Raw genomic sequence first — 21,823 nt, forward strand, 5'->3', positions numbered from 1 at the left:
GGATCACCATGAAGAACTCTCCACGCGCAAGTAAAGGATGACTTGGTGATAGGATACTGGCCTCTATATAATTATTTCAAAGGCCATTGCCTCCCATATACCTGTCTGCTGTTCCTGTTGCTGCCTGTGCATTTTGCCAAAAGCCTGGCCTCTGGCAGTCCTCCAAATGCCAATGGGCTGAACCATTACTTCCTCGGCCATCTGCAGAGCTGTCTCATTGAGGTGCTCACCAGATTGTGCCCCCCACTCTTTCAAAGGCTAACATTTCCACAAAGGTGTCAGTATTTGAGCTGGTAGAGATCCAACAGACAGCCTTCCTACAGAATGCCTCATGCTTTCAGTATGTATATGGCTAGCACTGTATAGTTTATGGTCAATGGTAAGTCCAGGATGTTGATAGAGGCATTTCAGCGATAGAAATGCTCTACAGAATGTCAAAGTATGATGGTTTATCTTCTAATGTACAGCACTGCCACTTCTATTGGGCAGCAGATACATATTGCTCAAAAATGGTAATTGAGGAGTCTAAAATGTTACCCGGGCATGATAATGTCAAGCTATTGGCTGACTGGCTTGTGGGTCAACTTTTCCAATTTTGGAAATAGTGTTCCATGTTAATAAGGAGGACTTTGCGAGAAGTGGGAGTGTTTGGCTTAAGTGCTTGCAGTGTATGAAACAAGATAAATGAATTTTAGTGCCTATTGAAATTAGTAGTGATGATGTTGCAGGCATCACAGAGTCATGGTTGCTGGGTCTCAGAGCTTAGAGTTAAATGTCCAAGGATATGTAACCTACTGAAAAGACAGGCAAGTGGGCCACAATGGGCACAGTTGCCTTGCTAGTACAAAATGGAATTAAGTCAATAGCAAGAGGTGATATAGAGTAGAGTAGATGAACTGCAAAGGTAAAGGGAGCATGATAGAATGTGTACAAACCTCCTAACAGGATGAGGGAAAGAAAATAAATCAGAATATAGAAAAGGCATATAAGAAAAACATTACGACAATAATCATTGGGGACTTTGATATGCAGATCGAGTGGGAAAATCAGGTTGGTAAGAGATCTCAAGAAAAGGAATTTGTGGAATGTCTACGAGAAGTTTTTTTGGAACAGCTGTGGTAGAGTCCCTTAGGGAACAGGCAATTCCGGATATAGTGATGTGTAATGAGGCAGACTTGATTATCGAGCTTAAGTTGAAGAAGCCCCAAGGGGAGTTAACCACAATATGACAGAATTCACCCTACGGTTTGAGAGGGAGAAGATCGAATCAGACATAAAAGTATTACAATTGAGTAAAGGTAACTGCAAAAACATGAGGAAGGAGCTGGCCAGAGTTGGTTAGAGGGGAAGCCTAGCAGAGAAGATGGTAGGGCAGCAGTGGCAGTTGTTTCTTGGGATAATTTAGGAGGCACAGCAGAAATTCAACCCAAGGATGGAGAAACATGTTACGGGCAGGATGAGGCAATCATAGATTACATGGGAAGTCAGGGACAGCATCAAAACAAAATTTTTAAAAAAAATTAAAATAAAGGCATACAATGATGAGTGGGAAGCCAGAGAATTGGAAAGCCTTTAAAAAATATCAAATGATAACTAAAAAAAAGTGGGGAGGGAGAAGATAAAACTTTCGTAAGTTAGCTAGTAATATAAGAGAAGATTGCAAGAATTTCTTTAAGATATCGAAAATATAACAGAGAGGTGAAGGAAACATTGGATCGCTACAAAATGAGACTGGAGAAGTAGTAATGGGGAATAAAGAAATGGTGGAGGAACTGAATGGGTACTTTGCATCAGTTTTCAAAGTGGCATATACTAACAATGTACCAGAACTTCAAGAGAGTCAGGGGACAGAAGCAAGTGAAGTGGCTAACAATAAGGAGAAGGTTCTGGTGGAGCTGAAAAGTCTCAAAGCAGGTAAAATACTTGAACTGGGTGGGTTACACTCCAGAGTTCTGAAGGCGCTAGCTGAGGAGATTGCAGAGCTGATCTTTCAGGAATCACTGGTGTCAGGAAGGACTGGAAAATGACTAATGTAACACCCTTGATGAGTAGGGAGGGAGGCAGAAGATAGGAAACTATAGGCCGGTTAGCCTGACTTCAGTCAGATGTAGAAGTCTGTTATTAAGGAAGAGATTTCGGAGTGCTCGGAAATGTATGGTAAGATAGGGCCGAATCAACATTGCTTCATCAAAGGAAGACCATGCCTGACACATCTGTTAGAAGTCTTTGAGAAGATAACGAGCAATTTGGATAAAGGAAAGCAAGTGGTTGTGATCTATTTGGATTTCAAGAAGGCCTTTAAAAAGAAAAAGGAGGCTGCTAAATAAAGTAAGAGCCTATGCTATTAGGGAAAGCTATTGACTTGGATAGATGATTGGCTGACTGGCAGAAGGAAGAAAGTAGGGATAAAGAGGTCTTTCTCAGGATACCATCTGGTTACTAGTGGAGTCTCGCAGGGGTCAGTCTGCACCCACAACTATTCATGTTAACATTAACAATCTGGACAAAGGTACTGATGATATAGTTGCTAAATTTGCAGATGACACAGAAAAAGGGTGGAGGGACAGGTAGTGTTGAGAAAGCAGGGAGGCTGCAAGAAGACTTGGACATGAAAGGCAAGCGGGCAAAGCAGTGGCAGATGAAATATGACGTGGTTGTACTTTTTAGTAGGAAGAATAGAGGTGTAGACTATTTTCTAAATGGTGAAAGGCTTTGGAAATCTGAAAAGCAAAGGGACTTGGGAGTCCTAGTTCAGGATTCTTTTAAAATTAACATGCAGTGGCAGTTAGAAAGGCAAATAAAATGTTGCTATTCATTCAAGAGGGTGAGAAATAAAAGTAGAGATGTACTGCTGAGGCTGTATAAGGCTCTGGTCAGACTGAATTTGGAATATTGTGAGCAGTTTTGGACTGCGCATTTAAGGAAGGATATGTTTGCATTGGAGGGGGTTCGCAGGAGGTTTACAAGAATGATTCAGGGGATGAAGGGCTTTTCATATGAGGAGTGGTTTAGGAGGAATCTGTACTCGATGAAGTGTAGAAGGATAAGGAAGGTTATCTGATTAAAACTTGCAGGATACTAAGAGGCCTGGATAGTATAGACATGAGAAGATGTTTCTCCTTGTGGGAGAGACTAGGACCTGAGGGCACAGTCTTTGAGTGACCCTTTAGAACTGAGATGAGGAGAAATTTCTTCAGCTAGAGATTGATAATTCTGTGGAACTCAATGTCGCTGAGGGCTGTGGAGGCCAAGTCATCGAGTGCATTTAAGACAGAGGAAATAAGTTCTTGATTAGTAAGGGGATCAAGAGTTACAGAGAGAAGGCAGAAGGATGGGGTTGAGAAACATATCAGCCATGATGGAATGGTAGAGCAGACTTAATGGGCTGAATGGCCTAATTCTGCTCCTATATATTACGGTTTTATGATCCTATAACCACAATTTAATGGCCACTGCAGGAGGTGTGCAGGCTTGGGCCTTAGGTGAAAAATTGGAGATACCACCTTCATGGATCCCCTTTCCCCCAACAGTCTGCCCCTCATGGGGAGCATCTCTCTGGCCTGTGCAGCCTGGATATCTCTACCTTCACTTCCCTTGCTGGGCCCTCTATGTGACAACTATATCAACAGAAGCAAGATGATGAGATGGCCTGACATTTTTGCCAGATGGCCTCATTGCCAACATTCAGCTGAGCAGCGTGAATGACTAAAACAATGAGCCATTTGCGTGGGCATGCAAGGACGAGAGTTATTTACACAGTGGCAAAGGGAATAGATACTTGTTTTTTGATTAGCAGTTTTATGACCTTGTAATAACTTTGAAGTGGTTTTGCTATACCTGTGTGTTTATTTGGTCAGAACTATAAAGCTCTTTCAATGTGACTTTAACTGGTTATTTTGTATTGACAGTTTTGTGAGATAGTAAGAAGAGGAATGTTTTCCAAAGGGAATATGAGTGTCTGATTTTGCTTGATTCCCTGCTGCAAACCAGATTTTCTTCTTAGTTCATCTCAGAGGAGTCATGAACCATTTCTTCTGCACTAAATTGGTCTGACTCCATGAAAATTGCAAAAAATTTGAAATACTTATCCCTCTGATTGTAGCAGGCAAGGGCAAGCGAACTGTTTTCTGGTTTGCCATCTGCACCCTTAACCTGTGCTGGCAAAATTTGCTAGGAACATCTACCTGAAACAGATGGAGTAGTGAAAATCCAGCACAAGAATGATCCATAATACTTGAACTAAAGCCTGACAACTTTAATGTAACTTACTTTAGATTCTGCATAGCTTTTACATATGTAACCCATGAATTCAATATCTCTAGAAATAAATCCCAGTGCTGGGTGAGATGTTTTATTTGCTTTGTTCCAAGCTGCTGTAAACAATTTGTTTACTTGTCTTTCTAGATAAATAGCTCAGTACCTCATTCTGTATTTTAAAAAATATTGTCTACTTTGTAAATATTTCTTGCTATTTTAACCAAATCTCATGTATGTTAATACATGCATTTAAACCTACCTGTTCAAACTGATTTTTTGTTTTATGGATTTCTTTTGTTGTATTTCTTCCTCTGAGTTAGTTACATCCTAAAGTTTAGTATAACTGGTAAATGTTGGTATTCAGTTTAATTCAGTATTATAATTTATAAATAACAATGGTTCCAGCGCTAATCCTTATAGAACATCACTGTCTGCATTTCTCTGATCTGAATAACTATCCTTTTCTCTAACTCTCTGCTTTCTATCTTTATTTTAGCCAATCGTGCCTGAAATCTGATTATGTCCTGAGCTGCTGCGGGGTATCATTTGTTAGAATTGAAGAGAATATTTTTGATGTCTGAGAAACTGTACTCCCAGATGTTCATCTTCAAACAGGCTTGACAGAGAAGTCTGACATGAAACACACATATTGTGGCTGCTGCCTGAAAATCATCCATAATTGTCTTGTACAAGTGTAGGCAGTTACAGACCAGCCACTGAAGTATCCATTCATCTATGTCATTGCTAAGTGGGTTAGGTGCTGAAATGGTCACGGTCTAAATTATATCCATCATCCTTTATGCTTTAGGGAAAGTAAAAATCTGGTGCTAAGATGTTAGCAGAAATACAGAGGAAGTGGATAGTCCTCATAAACAAAATATTAGTCATTTGTCAGATGCATCTTTGGGTACTGCATTATTTGGTATTGAGATCCCCTGCACTCACCTGGAAAACATTTGTTCACTTTGACGTCCATCAAATGGCTATCCCTTTGAATTTGTTTACAAAACTTCTTCCAGTACACAACATAATTCTGTAATTAGTTCACTGTGAAGTTTTAAAGTTGTTTTTAACCAAGCAGCTGTAATCAACCCTATATGATGGGTGGCATAGCATTATTAGACTATATATATTTAGTGTCTTCTAATAGCTATATCATCCCTTTTACCATCCTATTCAGCAATCTCTACTAGATCAAAAGTCAGAGCCCTAAATACACTGCAGTGACCCTTTGACTTACATAAACTCTAAAACTGCAATGATAACTACTGAATGCCAAGATGCAAAAACCTCCTTCAGTTTACATAAGGGTACAATTAAATGCATTTTACTTTTAAAGCAGAAAGTTTGGAATAATACAGGCTTCCTCATGACCACAAATACTATTTCAATGAGGTTGATGCATAGTTAAGGTAAAATCAGACACACGCAATCTTTAAAGTAAAGTGCAAAAATAGTGGACTAGGCAGGGGCTTACACACAACAGCAGACTCATTGAATTGTTGACTTTTGATGCTTCACTTGCATGTATAGCTGTGCGTAAAATGTTACACCTATAATTATTTATAAACTGACTATTCAGACCTCTCAGTCTCTGGATAGCGAGAGGCTGACTGTACGCTGAAAGCTATGTGTTGAGATCCCTTGGAGGTTCTGACGCACTGACTGTGTGGTACTAGCTGAGGAAGATTAAACATCTGGTGTACAATTACCTAACATCTGGAATCCTAAAAACAAATCCTGAACTTTGAGATGGAGTGAAAGACTTTTGAGGTCTCTGATTTACATACTTTAATACTTAGACCGGAACAGTGAAAGAAAGATTAACATTAAAGCCTGCTCGAACTCCAAGCTAAATATACTTACAGAGTCGCAGTCACTCACATTGATACTGCCCCCTCCAACACTCTCACTGATCCCAACACTGGATCCACGTAACTGCCACATGTACCTCCTTGCCCACGTATCTAACTTTCCACCTTCTTGCTACCCTAACTCCAAACCCCTTATTTACTACTCTCTCTCAATACCTGGACACTTTTATACATTTTACCCAACCCCACACTACCCTTCAACAATTTACCTGCTTTGTTATCTCCTCAACCTATTACTTTCCACCCTAGCCTCTCATCAATCTATCTGCCATCCTGCCCACTTAGTTATCAAAATACCCCCTCAACCATTTGCTGGTATCCTACCTACTCATCCACCTGAAACCCTAACCCCTTACCCACCCACTTGCCACACCAGCTCCTCATTGATTTATCTTAGAAACATTCTTACCTCAGTGGCTATCAAACAAAAAGCTTTTGGACCTTCCAGCTATGTTTATTTGAAGGAAGCTTTCGCAATAAAAAGTGGACGTTGCTAAAAATGGCTAGATAATTACAACGATAATAATGACGTTAACAATAATACTGGCTATCCAGATCATCTTATGGCAAATATCACATGGAGTCACAGACAGGCCTAATTAGCTGCCACATTTCATCCTCAAATGTGCCTTGTCTACTTCAGATTGCTATGGAAGAGTAAGGGATATCATAAATTTGAGCAATCAGTGAACTGTTTCACATAACTACTATGCAGTGAGTGGTGCCCATCACTGACAGGATGCTGCCTATTACACAAATGAGTTCTGTGTTAAATGAACTTAAGAATGAGTGTGATGTGAGATATATGTTCCAAAGACTGTTTGCAGCAGGCAAGTTACTGACTGTACTCAATTAGCTCACTTTTGAAAACTTCAAAATACATTGTTCAACATGAGATAGGATTCTGTGATTCGACAACATTTGCTAAGAAGTCGTGAATATGCTAAGAAATATGCTGACAACCAGGTTAATGTTGTTAGCCAGGCTCACAGTGTGGCACAATTGCATGTATTGGAAGTTACATAAATTAATACATAGGTTCTGGATGTAAGTTTGCTCATTGAGCTGGAAGGTTCATTTTCAGATGTGTTGTCACCACAATAGATAACAGTGAGCCTCTGGTAAAGCACTGGTGTTAGTGACCCGCTTTCTAGTTATGTGTTTAGGTTTCCTTGGGTTGGTGATGTCATTTCCAGTGGTGATGTCATTTCCGGTCCTTTTTCTCAGAGGGAGGCAGATGGCACAGGTCGATGTGTTTGTTGATAGAGCTCTGGTCGGAATGCCATGTTTCTAGGAATTCTCATGAGTGTCTCTGTTTGGCTTGTCTGAGGATGGAGAATTCCTAGAAACATGGCATTCCGACCAGAGCTCTATCAACATACACATCGACCTGGTCCCCATCTGCCACCCTCTGAGAAAAAGGACCAGAAATGACATCACCACTGGAAATGACATCACCAACCCAAGGAAACCTAAACACATAACTAGAAAGTGGGTCACTAACACCAGTGCTTCACCAGAGGCTCACTGATGATGTTATCTAGTATGGTGACGAAACATCTGAAAACAAACCTTCCAGTTCAGTGAGCAAACTTGCATCCAGAACTTCAACCTGAGCTACAAATCTTCTTGAAACTCATTAATAGACAGGAGCCTGTTCACTGCAGACAGAAGCAAAATGTAAACATATTGCACTATTTTATTTTAACAAAGTTGGCATAACATCCATTCTCTAATTCATTACTCAAGGCAATGTCTTGTCCAAGTTTAAACTAACTGTCAATCATCATCTAATGAGTGCATTCCCCATGGCAATGCCTCTGCCAATCAGAGTCAACTTGCCAACTGTTCAGAAATATCTTCTCTTACAGAATAAAATACTGATCCCACATTGTGAATGTTCTGATGAGTGCAAGATGAAAACTTTGGATAAAATGTGTCTCTCTTGTGCAATACTTAAATACTCAATGAAAAATTCAATGGAAGTTTCCCTGAAAAATAATTGGAAAAATAACTACACAACAAAGGGCTAAAATTATGTTCAAAGAGGAAGAACATGCCCACACATGTTTTGTATTTTCAGTATGAATAAAAACAAAATGTGGTCATGATCTAGTGAGTGAGATAATGCAAATACATGCGTATTGCTAAATAAAAACAGAAAACTAGAAGATTAAAAATATGCTCTAATAGATTTGACTATTCAAATAAGAATGTACTGTTGCAATAATTATGCTTATAAGTGTATTTATATGATTTACCTTGAATAATCTTCAACTGTGCTTTGTAAAATCAAATTAATAATGTAATACAGTAATTTGTCATGTAAAATTGTGGTTGAATTCATGAAAGGTGCATCTCAAGTGAAGCAATTTTAAGTGAATCAAACGTTTCATTATAACCTATACCATAGTTACATGGCAACAGGGAACAAGGAACAAGTGAAGGCCACTCAGCCCTTTGAGCTAGCTTTACAATTCAATAAGATCATGTTCAATCTGATTTTAACCTCAATTCTATATTTTCTAATCGCTAATCATCTTTCATCAGTTATGTCCTGTCGAATCTTTACTGTTGAAAGGAAAAAAACACCCATTAAAACATTTAGACCATGTAAGTTGAGACATTACACATATAAAGAAAATAAGAGCAGGAGTGTAAGCTATTTAGCTCATCTAGCCCTCTGCAATATGAATATGACTGATCGTTTTTCTTAATGATGTACTCCCACTCTGACCCCATATCGCTAGATGACTTTAACTTCTAACAATCTATTTCTTTCTTAGATATATTCAGCAACTTCATCTCCACAGCCTTTTAAGGTACATAACTCGACAGGCTTACCACTGTCTGAGTGAAGACACTTTTCTTTATCTCACTTCAAAATGGACTACCACATCTTTTAAGACAGTGACCCTTTGTTCTTGACTTTCCTGCTAGGGAATACTTCATTCCTGCAGCCACAGTCTCTCTACCCCTGTCAGAATTTATACGTTTCAATGAGACCTCCTCAAACTCCAGTGAAAACAGGTCAAGTTGACTTAGTCTCTCTTCATAACAACAAACCTGACATCCCAGGATCTATCTGGTAAAATATGCATTCATTCCTTAAATATTAACAGTTGCTCATCCAGTGTCATGCCTTTTAATTAAGTTACCCAGTCTATTGTAGCCAATGCATGCCTCATATGTTTGTAGTTTATTTAGATTTAGGACCACAGTTTTAGATTGGACTTCTTGACTTTATATCCCCATGAGGAATTCTGTCATTCTGTGGTCACGTTTTCCTAAAGATCCTCTCTGAACAAAATAATAAATTGATCAATTCTCATTGCACAATATCATATCTAGGGTAGCCTATACCATAGATAGTTCATAAATTTACTGGTCTAAAAATCACACATGTATTCACTCAGGAATTACTCCATGACAGTGTTATCACTAATGTGGTTTGCCCAGTCTATATGAAAGGTATAATCACCCATGATTATGGTAGTACTCTTGTTGCATTCATCTCAAATTTCCTGTTTGTGCCATCTCCTACATCACCACTAAGTCTTTTCCCTGGGATGGTAGAGTCCAGAACGAGAGGGCATAAGTTTAGGATGAGAGGGGAAAGATTTAAAAGGGACTTAAAAGGTAACATTTTCACACAGACAGTGCTGCATATGTGGAATGAGCTGCTGAAAGAAGTGGTGGAGGCTGATACAATTACAACAGTTAAAAGGCATGTGGATGGGTATATGAATAGGAAGGGTTTAGAGGGATACGGACCAAGTGCCAGCAAGTGGGACTAGATTAATTTAGTACATCTGGTCAGCATGGATGAGCTGGACTGAAGGGTCTGTTTCCATGCTGTACATCTCTATCACTCTATGATTCATTGTTTGGGGGTCTCTAAACAACTCCAACTATTGTTTTCCACTCCTTATTGCTTTTTTTGTTCCACCCAGACTGTTTGCATATCAAAACAAACAGAAATTTATTAATGAAATTATATTTAAAAAGACATAAATCACACAGTTTACCTTATGCTTTCCCCTAAAGAAGAATAAAAATGTACCTTAAAGAGGCATTTTCATTATTATCTTACCACTAATTCTATGACATTCTAATAATAAATACATGCTAACATTAATTATATTCTGGATTAGTGGTGCTGGAAGAGCACAGCAGTTCAAGGAGCTGCGAAATCGACATTTCAGGCAAAAGCCCTTCATCAGGAATAAAGACAGAGAGCCTGAAACGTGGAGCGATAAGCTAGAGGAGGGTGGAGGTGGGGAGAAAATAGCATAGAGTACAATGGGTGAGTGGGGAAGGGGATGAAGGTGATAGGTCAGGGAGGAGAGGGTGGAGTGGATAGATGGAAAAGGAGATAGGCCGGTAGGACAAGTCCGGACAAATCATGGGGACGGTGCTGAGCTGGAAGTTTGGAACTAGGGTGAGGTGGGGGAAGGGGAATTGAGGAAACTGTTGAAGTCCACATTGATGCCCTGGGGTTGAAGTGTTCCAAGGCAGAAGATGAGGCATTCTTCCTCCAGGCGTCTGGTGGTGAGGGAGCGGCGGTGAAGGAGGCCCAGGACCTCCATGTCCTCGGCAGATTGGGAGGGGGAGTTGAAATGTTGGGCCACGGGGCGGTGTGGTTGATTGGTGCGGGTGTCCCAGAGATGTTCCCTAAAGCACTCTGCTAGGAGGTGCCCAGTCTCTCCAATGTAGAGGAGACCGCATCGGGAGCAACGGATACAATAAATGATATTAGTGGATGTGCAGGTAAAACTTTGATGGATGTGGAAGGCTCCTTTAGGGCCTTGGATAGAGGTGAGGGAGTAGGTATGGGTGCAGGTTTTACAGTTCCTGCAGTGGCAGGGGAAAGTGCCAGGATGGGAGGGTGGGTTGTGGGGGTGGGGTGGGGGGTGGGGGTGGGGAACCGGACCAGGTAGTCACAGAGGGAACGGTCTTTGTGGAAGGCAGTAAGGGGTGGGGAGGGAAATATATCCCTGGTGGTGGGGTCTTTTTGGAGGTGGTGGAAATGTCGGCGGATGATTTGGTTTATGCGAAGGTTTGTAGGGCGGAAGGTGAGACCAGGGGCGTTCTGTCCATGTTATGGTTGGAGGGATGGGGTCTGAGAGCGGAGGTGTGGAATGTTTACAAGATGCATTGGAGGGCATCTTTTACCATGTGGGAAGAGAAATTGCGGTCTCTAAAAAGGAGGCCATCTGGTGTGTTCTGTGGTGGAACTGGTCCTCCTAGGAGCAGATACGGCATAGGCGGAGGAATTGGGAGTACAGGATGGCATTCTTGCAAGAGGTAGGGTGGGAAGAGGTGTAATCCAGGTAGCTGTGGGAGTCGGTGGGTTTGTAAAAAATGTCAGTGTCAATGAAGATGGAAAGGTCCAGGAAGGGGAGGGAGGTATCAGAGATGGTCCAGGTAAATTTAAGGTCAGGGTGGAATGTGTTGGTGAAGTTGATGAATTGCTCAACCTCCTCGCGGAAGCACGCGGTGGCGCCAATGCAGTCATCAATGTAGCGGAGGAAGAGGTGGGGAGTGGTGCCGATGTAATTACGGAAGATCAACTGTTCCACGTAGCCAACAAAGAGACAGGCATAGCTGGGGCCCATACGTGTGCCCATGGCTACCCCTTTGGTCTGGAGGAAGTGGGAGGATTCAAAGGAGAAATTGTTAAGGGTGAGACCCAGTTCGGCCAAACGAATGAGAGTGTCGGTGGAAGGGTACTGATGGGGACATCTGGAGAGGAAAAAATGGAGGGCTTGGAGGCCCTGGTCATGGCAGATGGAGGTGTAGAGGGATTGGATATCCATGGTGAACATGAGGCGTTGGGTGCTGGGGAAACGGAAGTCTTGGAGGAGGTGGAGGGCGTGGTGGTGTCTCGAACGTATGTGGGGAGTTCCTGGACTAGAGGGGATAGGACAGTGTCGAGGTAGGTAGAGATCGGTTCAGTGGGGCAGGAGCATGCTGAGACAATGGGTCAGCCAGGATGGTGCCTTAGATGCTGCCTGAACTGCTGTGCTCTTCCAGCACCACTAATCCAGAATCTGGTTTCCAGCATCTGCAGTCATTGTTTTTACCTCTTTGGTTTTAACCCTACTGTGAATCCTCTTGCAAGGATGCCTGCCTTGAAGAAATTTTCCTCCTCTCTCTAAAAGAATCTCAGGGAGTCCCTCTCCCACTGCAACTCCCACGTCATTTCCTCTGCCCTGAAGCTCTTCAACCATGTTATGAAACAAACTCGCTACCACAGCCACATCTGCTTCCTGAGTGCCTGCCTCCGTAACCAACTCATCCCATATGGACTCTGGACCACCTTTAAACCAGCAGAGTTCGGACCCGAACAGGACAAACAGTACAGATTCAAACACACCAGCAACAGTTCTCCTTCAAGATCCTCTGCTCCACGCTCGCAGCAATGCGCCGGCACCTAACCTCTCTACAGTCAGCCCTGCCTCAGCTGAGGGCCACACTCTCTCAGAATTGCAAAGGACCCACTCTTTACTATATCCTCAGGAGGATTCATCCTCTCAACAAACAGTATGTCAATTCCATCTCAAATATCAAAACTGTAAGTACAACAAACTTTTATTTACCCACCTCCATAACCAGCGCTCCTCAAACATTCCAGAAGATTCCCCTGGCCTCAGAAACTACTCAGATGCCATTAGCCATGCAGCTGATGCAGCTGCCACCCCCACGGTGATTGATAATGTCACTTCCGCCCCCAGCATGGCCACTCCCACAACCACTTCCGCCGCTCACAATTCCTCATGCATCACACGTGACATCACTTCCACCCCGCACATCATCGCTGATGCCACACGCACAGTGACTTCCACCACCCCTACTGCCATGTTCACCACCACTTCCGCCCCCACCAGCGCCACTCACCTGCATTCTGCTGACACGCCCCCCCCCATAGACCCCACTGTCACTATCCCCACCCCCCAGAACCCCGAGGGGAACTCTACCCCTGCTCATGACTCCACCCCCATTCCCCCCACCATAACAACCACTCCAGTTACAGGTTCCGCTCCCACTCCCAGCTCCACACCCACACCAGCTCCCAGCTCTGCTGAGTTTTCACCATCCCCCCAGACCTCCCTCTCACTGAGGATGAACGATCAGTCCTCAGCAAAGCACTCATCTTCATCCCCCTCCATCCACACATCAATGAATTTAATACACGCTGTGACGTCGAACAATTCTTTCATCGCCTCCATCTCCGAGCTTACGTTCACAATCAGGATTCCCGCCCACCTTCCGAGGACTCCTTTGCCCACCTCCAACACACTGCATCCACCTGGACACCCCATGCTGGCCTATTACCTGTCCTTGACCTCTTCATTCCCAACTGCTGTCGGGACATTAACTGCCTCAATCTGTCTACCCCCCTCCCTCACTCCAATCTCTCACAATGCACAGCCCTCCAATCCCTCTGCTCCAATCCCAACCTCACCATCAAGCCACTGGATAAAGGGGGCGCAGTGGTAGTCTGGCGCACTGACCTCTACACCGCTGAAGCCAAACGCCAACTCGAGGACACCTCTTCCTACTGCCCCCTCGACCATGACCACACCCCCCATCACCAAACCATCATCTCCCAGATCATATAGAACCTCATCACCTCAGGAGATCTCACACCCACAGTTTCCAACCTCATAGTCCGGGAACCCCACACTGCCCAGTTCTACCTCCTTCCCAAGATCCACAAGCCGGACCACCCTACAAACCTTCACATAAACCAAATCATCCGCCGACATTTCCGCCACCTCCAAAAAGACCCCACCACCAGGGATATATTTCCCTCCCCACCCCTTTCCGCCTTCCGCAAAGACCGTTCCCTCCATGACTACCTGGTCAGGTCCAACCACCGCACCCCCCACAACCCACCCTTCCATAGTGGCTCTTTCCCCTGCCACCGCAGGAACCGTAAAACCTTCACCAATACCTCCTCCCTCACCTCTATCCAAGGCCCTAAAGGAGCCTTCCACATCCATCAAAGTTTTACCTGCACATCCACTAATATCATTTATTGTATCCGTTGCTCCCAATGTGGTCTCCTCTACACTGGGGAGACTGGGTGCCTCCTAGCAGAGGAGGGCACATCTCTGGGACACCTGCACCAATCAACCACACCGCCCCGTGGTCCAATATTTCAACACCCCCTCCCAATCTGCCGAGGACATGGAGGTCCTGGGCCTCCTTCACCGCCGCTCCCTCACCACCAGACGCCTGGAGGAAGAATGCCTCATCTTCCGCCTTGGAACACTTCAACCCCTAGGGCATCAATGTGGACTTCAACAGTTTCCTCAATTCCCCTTCCCCCACCTCACCCTAGTTCCAAACTTCCAGCTCAGCACCGTCCCCATGACTTGTCCGGACTTGTCCTACCTGCCTATCTCCTTTTCCATCTATCCACTCCACCCTCTCCTCCCTGACCTATCACCTTCATCCCCTCCCCCACTCACCCATTGTACTCTATGCTATTTTCTCCCTACCTCCACCCTCCTCTAGCTTATCTCTCCACGCTTCAGGCTCACTGCCTTTATTCCTGATGATACTGCTCTTCGGATGCTGCCTGAACTGCTGTGCTCTTCCAGTACCACTGATCCAAGATCTGGTTTCCAGCATCTGCAGTCATTGTTTTTTACAACATTAATTATATGCTGAGTTGCATTGCAATAATTTTTTTCTACCTCACATAGTCTCTAACATGTGCACTCCCAGTAAAGCATCCACAATGACATTTTCTTTTCCAGACGCATGATTTTCAAATTGCACACTTGGAGATTTAAGTTCTATTGAAATGATTATAAGGTCTTGTCCTGACATTTTTGTAGGGAAATCAAAGGATTGTGGTTCACTTTCTTCCACATTGCTGCTAATGTATATTTCAAAATGATGCCGAGCCAGCACAGGACTCAGTGTATTTTTCAACAGTTGAATATTTTTGCTGTTGTGCAATCAGTTTCTTTGAAAATTAGCTCACAGACCATCTCATACTATCCTGAAGCAAAGCAGAACCCACACTAATGTCACTGGCATCCACAGTAAGTTTGAATGACTTCGCATAATTTGATCGTCTAAAACTGATGCTGGTGTCAGTACAACATCCAAATTTTCGAAGCCAATTTGACACTGTCATGTTCATTCAAGTTTTTTTTGTTTTTCTTTCAACAAGTTTGTTAAAGTTGTAACAACAGTGCAGAAATTCAGAACAAAATTACAATAGAATTTACTTATGTCAACATAATGTAAAAATTCAAGTTTTCTTTGAGATACTGGAAAAGTCAAAACAACTTGTACTTTTGCTTTTCTAGATGCTACTTAGCCTTGTCACACAGTATGGCCCAAATAGGTCACCTTTGTCAAATGTATAAGCAATTTTTTTTGTACTGCTCAAGCAGTTTCATCAAACAGATTAATTAGAGGCATTGAAGAGGGTATTAGATGTTTACTTGAATAGAAACAAATACGGTTTATTGAGAAAAAGCACAAGAATGACACTAAGTCATAGTGCTCATTAGAACAGTGAGCTGAATGGGTTCCTTCCACACTATAACAATTCTGTGATTTGGTGAACCTGCAATCAAACTTTTAGAGTGACAGGTTGAAGATTGCACCAGGTAGGTTATGTCTTTGCCTGCTTTCAAATCCAGTGAGCTGAATCTTACATCTTGTTTGGCTAAGTCCGAGGTACGTCAAGAGTTTATCATCACGACACATAGAGTCATAGAGTCATCGAGTCATAGAGATGTGCATCTGCACCATCTTTGAAAGCCTGTGGAGCAACACCAGACAAACACTGTCAACCCAGTGTTGCCCTATGTGATTGCTGACATTTGCTCTGGACTTGGCAGACAGAGGGAAATTGGCATTCTGCTTTGCCGCATGAGGTCCTGTTGGTTGGCACAATGCTGATGCAGGATTACCTGCTCTCTGAGGGGCACCAGAGCATGGCATCATGGTTTGCGTTTGCCACCCAGGTTAAAGCTGTCTCAGCCATATGGAGGAATGATCAGCAATGTGGGAAGAAGGTCAATGTCCTTCACTCTGCCAGATTAAGTGCCACCATCTTCTACCAAGACTTCATATTCATTAAGTCTCTCCTACTGTACCTACAACCCAACAAGACTCATTCACCAGGACTCTCACTGTTGCCTGCAATATTCCTTTGCTGTCACCCACTGCAATCCCAGACCTATATGCCCTCTGCACTGCTTGCTCATTGGCTGCAGCTTCTTCTCTTTCTGTACAATAAGTAACAGTTGTGTCATCCACTTTCATCGTCTGGGCTACCTGCCTGTCTTATTCTAGGAAGAAAACAGCCCAGAAAAGGCCAGAAAGACTCAAGAAAGGTGCTGGCTGTCCATCAATGCAAAGAGAATTCTAACTGTGACAGCCATAGCAAGCCTTGGATTAGTATCAGAGGGTGCCCTTGACTTACTGTATCCAGAACAACTATCACAGGCTTTTCCCCTTGACTTGACTGAAGCCTGCTGTCAACCATGACAAGCTTCCTGCTTTGAGTTTCTGCTAAATGACATTGCATGAAGGCAAAGCACAAAAACACAAGGCAAGGCAATGCATGGCAGGGATGCTGTGAGCATCAGGTAGGCTCAGACTGAGTGAGCCTTATGACGGTAAAGAAGGATCCAGAAATGCATCCTAGTCCAGTCCATGAGCTGATTTTATGTCCTCAAGCATGATGTTCTTGCTGTAGCATTACAAGGATAGTTGCAGCACTGTAACGATAGTCACAGCATTACAAGGATAGTTGTAGCATTGCAAGGATAGTTGCAACAATAGTCACAGCATTACAAGGATAGCCACAGGATTGCAAGGATAGTTGCAGCAGTGCAAGGAAAGTTGCAGCAGCGCAAGGATGGTCACAGCATTACAAGGATAGTTGCAGCAGTGCAAGGATAGGTGCAGCAGTGCAAGGATAGGAGCAGCAGTGCAAGGATAGGAGCAGCAGTGCAAGGATAGTCACAGCATTGCAAGATCAGTCACAGCAGCGCAAGGACAGTCACAGCATTGCAAGGACAGTCACAGCAATGCAAGGATAGTCGCAGCTTTACAAGGATAGTCACAGCATTACAAGGATAGTCACAGCATTACAAGGATAGTTGCAGCAGTGCAAGGATAGTCGCAGCAGTGCAAAGATAATCACAGCATTACAAGGATAGTCACAGCATTACAAGGGTAGTCAGCATTGCAAGGATAGTTGCAGCAGTGCAAGGATATTCACAGCATTACAAGGATAATCACAGCATTGCAAGGATAGTTGCAGCAGTGCAAGGATAGTTGCCGCATTACAAGGATAGTCACAGCATTGCAAGGATAGTTGCAGCATTACAAGGATAGTCACAGCATTACAAGGAGAGTCACAGCATTGCAAAGGTAGTCAGCATTGCAAGGATAGGCACAACATTACAAGGATAGGCACAACATTACAAGGATAGTCACAGCATTGCAAGGATAGTTGCCGCATTACAAGGATAGCCGCCGCATTACAAGGATAGTCACAGCATTGCAAGGATAGTTGCAGCAGTGCAAGGATAGTTGCAGCATTACATGGATAGTCAAAGCATTGCAAGGATAGTTGCAGCAGTGCAAGGATAGTTGCAGCAGTGCAAGGATAGTCATAGCATTACAAGAATAGTCACAGCATTGAAAGGACAGTCACAGCATTGCAAGGACAGTCACAGCATTGCAACGATAGTTGCAGCAGTGCAAGGATAGTCACAGCATTGCAAGGATAGTTGCAGCAATGCAAGGGTAGTTGTAGCAGTGCAAGGATAGTCTCAGCAGTGCAAGGATAGTTGCAGCATTACAAGGGTAGTCAGCATTGCAAGGATAGTCACAACATTATAAGGATAGTCACAGCATTGCAAGGATAGTTGCAGCATTACAAGGATAGTCAGAGCATTACAAGAATAGTTGCAGCAGTGCAAGGATATTCACACATTACAAGGATAATCACAGCATTGCAAGGATAGTTGCAGCAGTGCAAAGATAATCACAGCATTACAAGGATAGTCACAGCATTGCAAGGGTAGTTGCATCATTACAAGGATAGTCACAGAATTACAAGGATAGTTGCAGCAGTGCAAGGATAGTCACAGCATTACAAGGGTAGTCAGCATTGCAAGGATAGTCACAACATTACAAGGATAGTCACAGCATTGCAAGGATAGTTGCAGCAGTGCAAAGATAGTCACAGCATTGCAAGGATAGTCACAGCATTACAAGGGTAGTCAGCATTGCAAGGATAGTTGCAGCAGTGCAAGGATAGTTGCAGCAGTGCAAGGATAGGCACAGCATTACAAGGATAGACACAGCTTTGCAAGGATATCACAGCATTGCAAGGATAGTTGCCGCATTACAAGGATAGTCAAAGCATTGCAAGGTCAGTCACAGCAGTGCAAGGACAGTCACAGCATTGCAAGGATAGTTGCCACATTACAAGGATAGTCAAAGCATTGCAAGGGTAGTCAGCATTGCAAGGATAGTTGCAGCAGTGCAAGGATATTCACAGCATTACAAGGATAATCACAGCATTGCAAGGATAGTTGCAGCATTACAAGGATAGTCACAGCATTGCAAGGATAGTCACAGCATTACAAGGATAGTCACAACATTGCAAGGATAGTTGCCACATTACAAGGATAGTCAAAGCATTGCAAGGGTAGTCAGCATTGCAAGGATAGTTGCAGCAGTGCAAGGATATTCACAGCATTACAAGGATAATCACAGCATTGCAAGGATAGTTGCAGCATTACAAGGATAGTCACAGCATTGCACGGATAGTTGCAGCATTACAAGGATAGTCACAGCATTGCAAGGATAGTTGCCGCATTACAAGGATAGGCAAAGCATTACAAGGATAGTCACAGCATTGCAAGGGTAGTCAGCATTGCAAGGATAGTCACACAAGGATAGTTGCAGCATTACAAGGATAGTCAAAGCATTGCAAGGATAGTTGCAGCATTACAAGGATAGTCACAGCATTACAGGGATAGTTGCAGCAGTGCAAGGGTAGTTGCAGCAGTGCAAGGATAGTCACAGCATTGCAAGGATAGTTGCAGCAATGCAAGGGTAGTTGCAGCAGTGCAAGGATAGTCGCAGCATTACAAGGGTAGTCACAGCATTGCAAGGGTAGTCAGCATTGCAAGGATAGTCACAACATTACAAGGATAGTCCCAGCATTGCAAGGATAGTCACAGCATTGCAAGGATAGTTGCAGCATTGCAAGGATAGTTGCAGCATTACAAGGATAGTCACAGAATTACAAGGATAGTTTCAGCAGTGCAAGGATAGTTGCAGTAGTGCAAGGATAGTCACAGCATTACAAGGATATTCACAGCATTGCAAGGACAGTCACAGCATTGCAAGGATAGGCACAGCATTGCAAAGACAATCACAGCATTGCAAGGATAGTTGCAGCAGTGCAAGGGCAGTCACAGCATTACAAGAATAGTCACAGCATTGCAAGGATAGTCACAGCATTACAAGGATAGTTGCAGCAGTGCAAGGGTAGTCACAGCAGTGCAAAGATAATCACAGCATTACAAGGATAGTCACAGCCATACAAGGATAGTCACAGCATTGCAAGGGTAGTCAGCATTGCAAGGATATTTGCAGCAGTGCAAGGATATTCACAGCAGTACAAGGATAATCACAGCATTGCAAGGATAGTTGCAGCAGTGCAAGGATAGTTGCCGCATTACAAGAATAGTCACAGCATTGCTAAGACAGTCACAGCATTGCAAGGATAGTTGCAGCAGTGCAAGGATAGTCACAACATTACAAGGATAGTCACAGCATTGCAAGGATAGTTGCCGCATTACAAGGATAGTCCAAGCATTACAAGGATAGTCACAGCATTGCAAGGATAGTTGCAGCAGTGCAAGGATAGTTGCAGCATTACAAGGATAGTCAAAGCACTGCAAGGATAGTCGCAGCATTACAAGGATAGTCACAGCATTGCAAGGATAGTTGCCGCATTACAAGGATAGTTGCCGCATTACAAGGATAGTCAAAGCATTGCAAGGATAGTCACAGCATTACAAGGATAGTCACAGCATTGCAAGGATAGTTGCCGCATTACAAGGATAGTCAAAGCATTACAAGGATAGTCACAGCATTGCAAGGATAGTTGCAGCAGTGCAAGGATAGTTGCAGCATTACAAGGATAGTCAAAGCATTGCAAGGATAGTTGCAGCATTACAAGGAGAGTCACAGCATTGCAAAGATAGTTGCAGCAGTGCAAGGATAGTTGCAGCAGTGCAAGGATAGTCATAGCATTACAAGAATAGTCACAGCATTGCAAGGTCAGTCACAGCAGTGCAAGGACAGTCACAGCATTGCAAGGATAGTTGCAGCAATCCAAGGGTAGTTGCAGCAGTGCAAGGATAGTGTCAGCATTACAAGGATAGTCACAGCATTACAAGGGTAGTCAGCATTGCAAGGATAGTCACAACATTATAAGGATAGTCACAGCATTGCAAGGATAGTTGCAGCAGTGCAAGGATATTCACAGCATTGCAAGGATAGTTGCAGCAGTGCAAGGATAGTCACAGCATTACAAGGATAGTCAAAGCATTGCAAGGATAGTTGCAGCATTACAAGGATAGTCACAGCATTGCAAAGATAGTTGCAGCAGTGCAAGGATAGTTGCAGCAGTGCAAGGATAGTCATAGCATTACAAGAATAGTCACAGCATTGCAAGGTCAGTCACAGCAGTGCAAGGACAGTCACAGCATTGCAAGGATAGTTGCAGCAATCCAAGGGTAGTTGCAGCAGTGCAAGGATAGTGTCAGCATTACAAGGATAGTCACAGCATTACAAGGGTAGTCAGCATTGCAAGGATAGTCACAACATTATAAGGATAGTCACAGCATTGCAAGGATAGTTGCAGCAGTGCAAGGATATTCACAGCATTGCAAGGATAGTTGCAGCAGTGCAAGGATAGTCACAGCATTACAAGGATAGTCAAAGCATTGCAAGGATAGTTGCAGCATTACAAGGATAGTCACAGCATTGCAAAGATAGTTGCAGCAGTGCAAGGATAGTTGCAGCAGTGCAAGGATAGTCATAGCATTACAAGAATAGTCACAGCAATGCAAGGTCAGTCACAGCAGTGCAAGGACAGTCACAGCATTGCAAGGATAGTTGCAGCAATCCAAGGGTAGTTGCAGCAGTGCAAGGATAGTGTCAGCATTACAAGGATAGTCACAGCATTACAAGGGTAGTCAGCATTGCAAGGATAGTCACAACATTATAAGGATAGTCACAGCATTGCAAGGATAGTTGCAGCATTACAAGGATAGTCAGAGCATTACAAGAATCGTTGCAGCAGTGCAAGGATATTCACACATTACAAGGATAATCACAGCATTGCAAGGATAGTTGCAGCAGTGCAAAGATAATCACAGCATTACAAGGATAGTCACAGCATTGCAAGGGTAGTTTCATCATTACAAGGATAGTCACAGAATTACAAGGATAGTTGCACCAGTGCAAGGACAGTCACAGCATTACAAGGGTAGTCAGCATTGCAAGGATAGTCACAACATTGCAAGGATAGTCACAGCATTGCAAGGATAGTTGCAGCAGTGCAAGGATAGTCACAGCATTGCAAGGATAGTCACAGCATTACAAGGGTAGTCAGCATT

The 21,823-nt window shown here is 43.4% G+C and overlaps 1 protein-coding gene across 8 annotated transcripts in view; it reads left to right on the forward strand.

Annotated features, from left to right (window-relative positions):
• nkx2.1 (NK2 homeobox 1) overlaps positions 1-21,823 on the forward strand; it is a 224,894-nt gene that overhangs the window by 80,701 nt on the left and 122,370 nt on the right. For 2 of the 8 annotated variants that reach the window (XR_009644982.1, XR_009644984.1), the window contains one exon: positions 4,754-7,497. The exons of the other annotated variants lie outside the window; for them this stretch is intronic. The gene's annotated coding sequence lies outside the window, so the exon portion shown is untranslated. Of the gene's footprint in view, positions 1-4,753; positions 7,498-21,823 lie in introns of those variants that run through there. 8 annotated transcript variants of the gene reach the window in all.

This window comes from Hemiscyllium ocellatum, chromosome 8 (assembly GCF_020745735.1).
Source record: "Hemiscyllium ocellatum isolate sHemOce1 chromosome 8, sHemOce1.pat.X.cur, whole genome shotgun sequence".
NCBI lineage: Eukaryota > Metazoa > Chordata > Chondrichthyes > Orectolobiformes > Hemiscylliidae > Hemiscyllium > Hemiscyllium ocellatum.